Source organism: Arachis ipaensis, chromosome B4 (genome assembly GCF_059453495.1).
Source record: "Arachis ipaensis isolate K30076 ecotype BB chromosome B4, ASM5945349v1, whole genome shotgun sequence".
In the NCBI taxonomy this organism is placed as follows: domain Eukaryota; kingdom Viridiplantae; phylum Streptophyta; class Magnoliopsida; order Fabales; family Fabaceae; genus Arachis; species Arachis ipaensis.
In genome coordinates, this window is record NC_142439.1 from 40,233,597 (window position 1) to 40,243,364 (window position 9,768).

Genomic DNA, 9,768 nt, shown 5'->3' on the forward strand with positions numbered 1-9,768 from the left:
TAAGGTAGTAATTTTGTAAGCGAATCAGTAACTCGATATTAAACGAAACTGTATGGAGTTAAATATTGAGTAAACTAGAATAAGTATAATTGTTACAACTTAATTTTGAAAGGTTCATTTTAATTGAAAAATTAGTTATGAATTTTCGAAGTTGAACCGTCTGTAGTTATGAACTGCAAATGATTTTTTGATTATTGAAAAATAATTTGGTTGTTGAAATTCTTGAGTATGTTGAATAATATGTGAAAAAAAGGGTTGAGAGATGGTTTGGATGGAATCCTCGAAGGGTGGCAAAAATCTGAGTTTTAGAGAAGATACTGCCAAAATTTTTAAAAGTATTTCAGTGAAATTGAATAATAAAAATAATGAAAATCGGTGCTACTTTCATAAGAACTAGAGACTTTGTTTTGAAATTTTATTTGGTTAATTTGATTGAAGAATTCTGTTTTCAGAAGTTTTAGAGAAGTTAAAGTATTTGAAATTTTGAATTTGATTTGGCGAAACGAAATGATTTTCAAATCTTTTGGGAATGTTTTAAACTTAAAAATGGAATTAAAATCGGTTTTGAAAACCTTAGGAGTACTTTAAAGTTGAACTTGAGAAATTTAAAAGTTGGGTTTAGTTAACCCTTAAAGTGATTAATTAAAGAATGATTTTGAATATTTCGGGAGGAAGAATTTTTAAATTCAAGAATGAAGTTGAAAGTGTTTTGAGAACTTGTTTAAACAAAAATGAGATTTATTTGATTTTGAATAGCCATAGAACAGATGATATTTTTAGGGCATTTTAGCGATTTTAAAGTAACTGAACAAAATGATTATATTTTCAATTAAGATTTTGATTGGAAAAAATAAGTGATTTTTGAGTCTTTTGGTGAAGAGAAATTTATGGGTGAATGTAATATATTGAATTGAGTAATTTTTTAATAAGAATTTTGTAAAATAAAATATTTTGATGTTGTGGGAATGCTGGTTTGTCCCGCCTACGATGAGAATGGTGGTTTTACACCACTCACAGCTTGAGAATAATCATTATTATGATAAATGTGAACATAATGAAATGTGATTGTGAATTGACAAGGACAGAGGTCTCATCCCACTTGCGTGTTTACGATTAATAATGATTATGATTGAAAAGTGTGCCATGTACTATATATCAAGAGCGTGGTGGGTACTATATCTCAAGAGTATGGTAGACACCATATCCCGGAGTGAATAAACAAGTTGAGGATGAAGGATTCTCTCTCTTGCTACGATGAAAATAATTAATCTTGTAGTTGGTGTGATTATATAGAATTATGGATTTGATTATAATTTTGATTATACTTGATTGTGATTATGATTATGATTGTGATATATCACCGAATTGGCAAGGACGATGTGGATTTTGTCCCTCTTGTGTGTTGATATGGCACTGTCTCTAGGAGAAGGTGGTAGGCCACTAATCCGACGAAATTTTACTCTTTGAGTATACCTATAGGAGGTGGTAGGACACTTTCCTTCAAAATTATTTCTCCTTAGGATGCATTTGCGGTGCAGATGTGGGAAAGGTGGTAGGGCACTCTCCCTCAGAATTATTTCTCCTGGGATGCGTTTGTGGTGCATATGTGGGGAAGGTGGTAGGGTACTTTCCCTCAGAATATTTTTTTCACATTCTTTTTTTATTGTATTTGTTGGAAGCGGGGAAGATGCATGATAGGGCACTCTCCTACGAGATTTTTCTCCCACGTCTCTCTCGGGTTGTAAGGTGAGACGACATGCTCTGTTTAGTGAGACGACACTCTTCGTTGTTTTTGGCACGGTTTGAGAAAGGTGGTAGAGCACTCTCCCTCGAAATTTATTTCTCATGAAATACGCAATAGAGAGACTAGTTTGGAAGTTGGCAATTGAATTTGTGTCGAGTCTGGCATTATAACCGACACATGAGTTTATGGTCAGTAGAACAGACATGCATCGTATTACATTTGTTTAAAATATTTTGGATTTGCATAATTACTTAGTTTACCTAATTGGTATTGTGTTAATTGCTAATTGTACTTGTCATAATTGTTGTTTTTGTGATTGTTTGACTGTATGTTTGATCACTTGACTAAGGCCCTATTAATTAGTCTTGCCTTTCCATCGAAGCAAAATATGACAGAAAGACATTAGAAGAAAAAGTCACACATTAAAAAATAACAGTAGAAGACATGTTAAGTTGCAATAGGCCCAAGCCCAAAACAAATTCAGGCTCTGTGGGTGGCAAGATTGGTCAATATCCTACCCATTAGTAGAACCAAGTATCATGGCATATTTACATATATACCCCACAGGAACTTATTTAGTTGGCTACCCTTTACCAAAATTTATTCAGTGCCACAAATACAAGAGATTCTCAAATAACCCAAACTCTCAAAGGCCCATGGGGGACACACCATGATCCTCTCCCAGACAAAATCCTACTCAACACATGTGAGAACCTGGTTGGGCCATGTCTTTTTACTATTGGATAATACATATATCATTAGTTTTTTTTTATTTTATTAATATTGACAAGATATTGTTATCCTTTTCTTAATTATATGGTCAAATCTATGATGAAAATTTTGAGATGTGTCAGTTTTAATATCATAGTTTTGTCATAATAATAGGATGCTACTTAACTCCTTGACTTATATAATCATCCTTATTCTATGATATTGACAAATTATTATGACTATAATTCTTGATATGTTTACTCAATTATTTGTGATTTGTGTAGGTACTAGACAGTGCCTTTTTAAGAAAATAAATAAATAATGAAAAAGAAAAATTATTAGTCCGAATTTACCAAAAAAGTAAACAGAATCAAACAATTATAAAATTGCCATTTGCATAAAAGACTATGCCTTTTACAAATATATACATGCAATATAAAACCAAAACAAAGTATTATTCCGTTGAAAATGCTTGTGTTATTGAAAGTATAGCACATGGCTAAGGTGTGTGGTTCTACAATAATATATAAGTGACAAACGAATTATGCTAGAACTTTCATGTTGTGTAGCCAAACTCTCTGTCTCTGCTATATATTATCGTCCATGGTGGAGCCTTTCTTGTTTGTTTTTCCTTTTTGTTTTTTTGGTATAACTTAACCTCTAATTTTTTTTTATTGGATTGAATAATTGTAGTAATAATAGATTTCAAATCTTTCAAAACCACCAGAAAATTTCAAAGCTGCACAAAATCTAGCAAATTATATCATACGTGTGTGTCCCTATTGTAATCGAAGTCAAATTGGGCATCATGCTAATGGCGATTATAACTTTTGATCTAATTAGTAGCTCTCGCAATAAGAAAATTTAAAGAAAATTCTTAGATATTCTACGTTGGCTCTTAAAAAAAATTGAATTTAGATACTTAGAATAAATTAAATTCTCATTAGGAGACCCTTATCATCACCTTTTTATAGGGCATCAATGTATCTATTCAAATTATTAGTTAAATTTTCGACAAAAAGACTCGAATACTAATGGTTCGATAGGAGGGAAAAAAAAAAATCAAGTTTCTTAAAAACAAAACTGTTATTAAACCGATAGAGTTAGAGTTTCAAAATTCAATTAAGATTAATTAGGGTTGAACCGAATATAATAAAATAATATATTTATGAACATAATATATATTTTTGAGAAAAAGTGATTTTTTTTATTTTAAACTGGTTAATTGTTAAAAAAAATATAATAATTCAACCAATTAATCGATTCTTTAATGGATTTGTTACTAACCAATTTTTATCTAAATCAGATGGATGTAGTGATTAATTTTTGGTTAACTTGGTTGAACAGATTAATTTAATCTGATGCTCAAAGACTATGAAAAACTACTTGAAAGCTATTGAATTAGATTTTTTTGCCCTCAATAATGATGATTTGGTTGGAAGACGAATGATTATGAAGAAAAGAAAAGAAGGGGGAACAAAACAAGCAAGAAACTCTAATGGGGCAGTTAATGTAAACTCCCTCCCTACCGAACAAGTAGAATAAAGTGACTTAAAGGCAATTAAGCAATGCCACATGGCCTCACAAATCTTCATTGGAGCTTTATTCCAAAACGAATGGCCATTGATCAATCACTAAATGAAGCATTGTCATAATTTTGTGTCCAAAGGGTCTTTCTTTTTTTCTTTTCAAACCTAAATTCGTGTCCCAAACATATACCAAACATGTCTAGGGAGACCCATTGAATATGTCTCCAATTTTGATCCTAACTTGATAGATTGAACTATTAGCTATAGAGCTAGCAAGATCCAAATAGGTCATGAGATTGGTGGAACAAGAACTTAGCTGTATTTTGGAAATTGTTCCTTCTTTTGGAGGAATATTTAGAGAGAATGGAAAATGCTTCAAATTAAAATGCTTAGAGGCTAGAGCAAAATGAAACTGGCCACTTTTTTTTAAGGGACGAGGAATGAGAGATAGAATAGAACCCATAATCATCATCATCATCATCATCATCATCATCATCATCAACAACAACAACAACAACAACAACAACAACAACAACAACAACAACAACAATAATAATAATAATAATAATAATAATAATAATAATAAGGGACGCCCTCTTCTTAAGTTCGATGAAGGTTCCTATAGTTCCTACCCAGTACCCATGGTAGGGCTTTAGTTTGTACGTTCCATTAACGTTCACATTTTTAGACCTTTAACATGTCCTTTTTTTGAGACCTTAAACATGTTCTAAATAAGTAAACATCCGAAGGAAAAGGGAAAAGAAACATGATGAAATCTTAAGAGAATCCATTGAAATAAGTGCATTTATGTTAGCTAGATTGTTAATAAGTATTAGTTTTTAGTGAATTGGGATGTAGATTGTGGATTTAAAATAGTGGAATGGAGTCCAAAGAAACAGACTTTAAATTTCATTCCTTTCAATACTTTGAATCCAAACATAACTAAGTGAGTGAAAGCTTGTCATTGCGAAATTATATTCGAATTATTTAATTAGGGTTATCTTTTAGACCTTCGACAAACAAGAAATATTGGATCTAGTTAAATAAGGATACTTCTATGCTGGCAACATTGCAGCAAGATCCTAAATGATTATAGTGCATTTTTTTTAAGAGGCCTGCTACACATACAAGTCTTTTTGACTTACAAGTCTTACAAGTCCAATAAAACATACGCATTATACTTAATTAACGCATTACACACTTCCACATTCAAGATTAAATAAAACGCACGTTATTCAACAACTTCCTGTTTCCAAAGCGCGCTACTCACCATGCATTATAAACGACTCTTCTTCTTCTTCCTCCATGAAAACAATTTTCTTGCCAAATTTGAAGATAATGGAACTTCAGAAATACACCCAAACGGTTACAGAAATACACCCCAATGATTACAGAAATATACCCAAAGGATTATAGAAATACACCCAAACGGTTACAGGAATTCACCCAAACGATTATAGAAATACACCCAAAGGATTACAAAAATACACCCAAAGGATTTAAGAAATACACCCAAAATTCGTTGAAGTACACCTTATGCATATTTCAGAACTCTTTCTCTTTCTCCTCCTCGTCTTTTGCTGCTTCTTCTTCTTCAAAAACGATTTCAGAGCTTGATGTCAAAAAACAATGGAAATCGAGAATAACGAAGAAAGAAAACAGAGAGAAAAGCACGTAAATGAAGAAGAAGAACAGAAAGAGGAAGAAGAACGTGCAGCAAGAAGAAGAAGAAGGAGAAAGAGAAGGCAAGAAACGAAAGAAAAGAAGAAGAAGAGGAAGAGGAAGAAGAACGTGCAAGAAGAAGAAGAACGAGAAAGAGAAAGCAAGAAACGAAAGAAAAGAAGAAGAAGAAGAAGAAGAGGAAGAGGAAGAAGAACGTGCAGCAAGAAGAAGAAGGAGGAGAAAGAGAAGGCAAGAAACGAAAGAAAAGAAGAAGAAGAAGATGAAGAGGAAGAAAAAGAAGAATGTAGACCTTGCATCGCGTTTTTGGGATTTATTCGTTAATTAACTTGTAAAGCATACAAGCCCTAATGACTTGTATGCAGAGCTTTTCTATTTTTTTAATTATATATGAAATGTTAATAACTTGAACGGCAATACAATAGTAGGTAACAAAATCTTTTTATCAACATAACCAAATGAGTAATTCCTTAATCTGAACCAAAGCAATACGATTTTGATCGAATTGGATTGCTTCGCGTGTTTGCAAATAAAAAGTGAAAATTTAGGCTAATTAGATTTGATTGGTTGGGATATAATTTTTTTTTCTAAAAACACAAATTAAATTTTTTAAGTCGGTTTTGTCCTGACATTATAGATTATAACACAAAAAATTTATAAAATCAAACTACTTTTACAAAAAGATTGTAGGGGATAAAAGTTTTCGTCGACTAAGAAAACCGGGATATAAATAAAAAATCAAATAATAATATTTTTAGTTATTATTTTTATGTGAAAGAGTTTAATTTATTACTAATAATTAATTTTAATATTCGTTATCTAAAATTTAAAACGATTTAACTCGTATACTTTTGATTAAGTGTTAAGTCTATTGTACAAATAGAAATAATTAATTTTTATGCTTGCTATTTAAAAATAATATTTTTTTCTATATATATAAAAATATAATTAGATATTAGCATGAAAAAAATTATATTGGTACTTATAAAATTAACTTAAAATTAATTTTTTCTAAACAATTGAATCTTGATTTTAACTTTTAATCATAACATTAGTATTCTCTCTAAATTATATTTAATAAATATTTAAAAGAAAAAAAATAAAAATATAGATTAGAAAGATAAATAGTGAAAATTTAAAATTAAATAAAAAAATTAAAAAAATAAGTATATAATAATAATAATATTTTTTATTTAAATTATATTATTTTGTTAATTTTATTTTTTGTAGAACAAAAAGATAGAAAAAATAGAGAATGAGAGAAAAGAGAGAGAAAGATAAAGATAAAGATTGGGAGAGGGAGTTTGTTAATTTTGAAAGAAAAAATTTTATTTTAATTATAATAAAAAATATCTGATGGCACATTTTGATTTGTCAAATTACTAATATAAAATATAAATTACAAATTATATATAGAGTGAGAAGAGTAGAGAGAAATAGAAAAAGGGAGAGAGATAGATGAGAGAATTTAAGAACAGAGTTTATTAATTTTGGAAGAAAATAATTTTTCTCAATTTGAATAAGAAAATGTCATGTGACACATTTGGTTATTAAATTAGATAATAATATATAAATATATCAGAATTATATATAGAGTGAGAAGGGTAGAGAGAAATAGAAAAAAAGGAGAGAGGTATATGAGAGAATTTAGGAAGAAATTGTATTAATTTTAGAGAAAAATATTTTCTCTCAAATTTAATAAGAGTGTCATGTGACACATTTGTTATTAAATTAGTGAATAATATATAATATAGCTATATTTTAATTTTAATTTTAATATAATTAAAGAATATCATATTGCACATTTTGATTGTCAAATTTATAATTATTTATTGATAATGATATATAAAAGAGATAGAGTGCTTGAAGAAATGACACTACAAGAGACGGGACAGATAGCGACGGGCAATTCAAGGCGGTTAGCGAAAGCGCTGCTATCTGCCAGTTTTGTGGTTGTTTGATCGCAGTTTGGTGACAGAGTTAAAAAGAGCAGCTATATGCCCTGATTTGTCGGCGGTTGGAATAATAATCGATGCTAAATCTGCCTGCCTTTAACTTTCTCCTCAGGGTTCGACCAGTTTCTTCTCTCTCAATCTTTATTCTGTTTTTCCACTTTCAGAAGCTCCCATCACCATCTTTGTTTTTCCTTCCTGAGTTCTCTTGCATTGTTCTTGGCCATATTTTCCTCTACTGTCTTATGAACCTTTGTTGCCGTCGACCTTGTTACACACACTTTTTTCCTATTTTTCCACTTCGAAAAAAAGCCCCCAAACCCTACTAACCCGAACCCTCCTTTCCCAATTTTCATCAATGCTGCTTTTGCAATCTGTGACAACATGCTCCTCTGTTTCGTCTCTTCAGCCATATCTGAGCGACATCTCCTCATACGTTGTGTGTGGTTTGAATCTGCCACTATCTCCTTCGACCTCTGTCGCTGTCACCTTCGTCGCTCCACCACGCATCACAAGTTCTTCCTTTTCCTTTTGTGAGCTGAACTTATTTTGGAGGCTAAGCTAAACTGTGATTTAGAAAATTAAACAAAATAGAAGAAAATAAAAGATACACTCTCTGCCTTGAGGTCTTTGATGTATTCTTATTCTCCCCTTCTTGATGCTATAGTTGTCCCTTCCGAAGTTTATCACCACATTTCCTATTTTTTAATTCAATTCACTTTCATTTTAGGTCGAAGATTTTGCATTCAATTTAATTAACCATTATTTTATTGAGACCAGTTCCAATAGAATTTGGATTTTGTTTTTATAATTTGGAAGTTTCATTTAGCATTGTGTGGCAATTTCATTCCTGTCATGGGATGAACTTAGATTATTCTGTGATTGAGTCTTTCTATCTCAATACTTGTGTGATTTTGCTATGTCATTATTGAAATTTTTTATTGTGTTTCAACCTTCAAACCTAACAAGAATCAGATTCGTAGTTTGTTATCTTCCTCGTGCGAACACAAAAGGGGCAGAGGCATGAAACACACCTCCGCGCACAAATCCTTGCTGCCGTTCCTTTCTGTCCTCAGTACCAGCTGCATCACGCTTTCCGTTTTCGATGCGTCCATCGTCGATTTATAAGTATTGACTTCCTGCTTCATTTATATGTGTATTTTGTGTATTATTTCTAGGATTGATTATTTTTTCTGAATCTATTTCAAATTTAGGATATGAAAAAGAAGGAGAAGAAACTCCAATCCAAGGAGGCTGAATTGAGAAGGAGGGAACATGTATATACATGGATGTTTGATGGTTTTACTTAGTTTGGAGTTTCCATGATTGATAATCATAACCTGATAATATAGGAATTAACGTGCATCTTATTTTATTTGATGTATCAAAAATATAGGAACTGAGAAGAAAAGAAGAAGCAGTTGCATGAGGTATACATTTTCTTTATGGCTCCATTTTTGGAAGACCTTATTGTTTGCTGGAGCTGTTGGTAAGCTAATTTGGAGCATCTAAAACTTTTGTACCTTCTGAAGTTATTCATATTGACTCACTAAGTGTTATGTTTAGGAGAAAATACAACGTGACTGAATATGCCAAAGTCACCCCCTTCTGTTTCTATTTCAGCGCCCATTTAATTTTGTATAGAAGTTTAATATTTCTCCAGCAGGTTACAGTCTGTTGTCTTATACTCCTTTTAGGTATCAAAGCTTGTTGTCATACATTCCCTATATTCACTCCTTCCTTCTACATTCAAATGTGTTTTAAGCATGAATTCCGTGAAATTGTGATCATTTGGTTTTGCAAAGAATAATGTTCTGCCTTATTTTAATGTATATTTGTAGGAGATACTCTTGGTTCTGTTGTATATGTTCCATGCGAAGTGATGACGCAATGCATGCAAGTGCATGAAACATATTCATCTTGGAGTTCTATCGCCATGAATGATGGCATTGCAATGAATTCAAGCAAAAAACTGTATGGTTATTATATAGGGATGTTCCATGCGGGCTGCTCAATATGGAGAACACAAGGCTTAAAGTGTTTATATGCAGGGTATACTCTAGAAACACTCAATTTCTCTTATATAACTTGCATAATGACACTCGAGGTCCTGTTTCAGATTTGATAGATTTTTGGATGCAGTATTGTATTC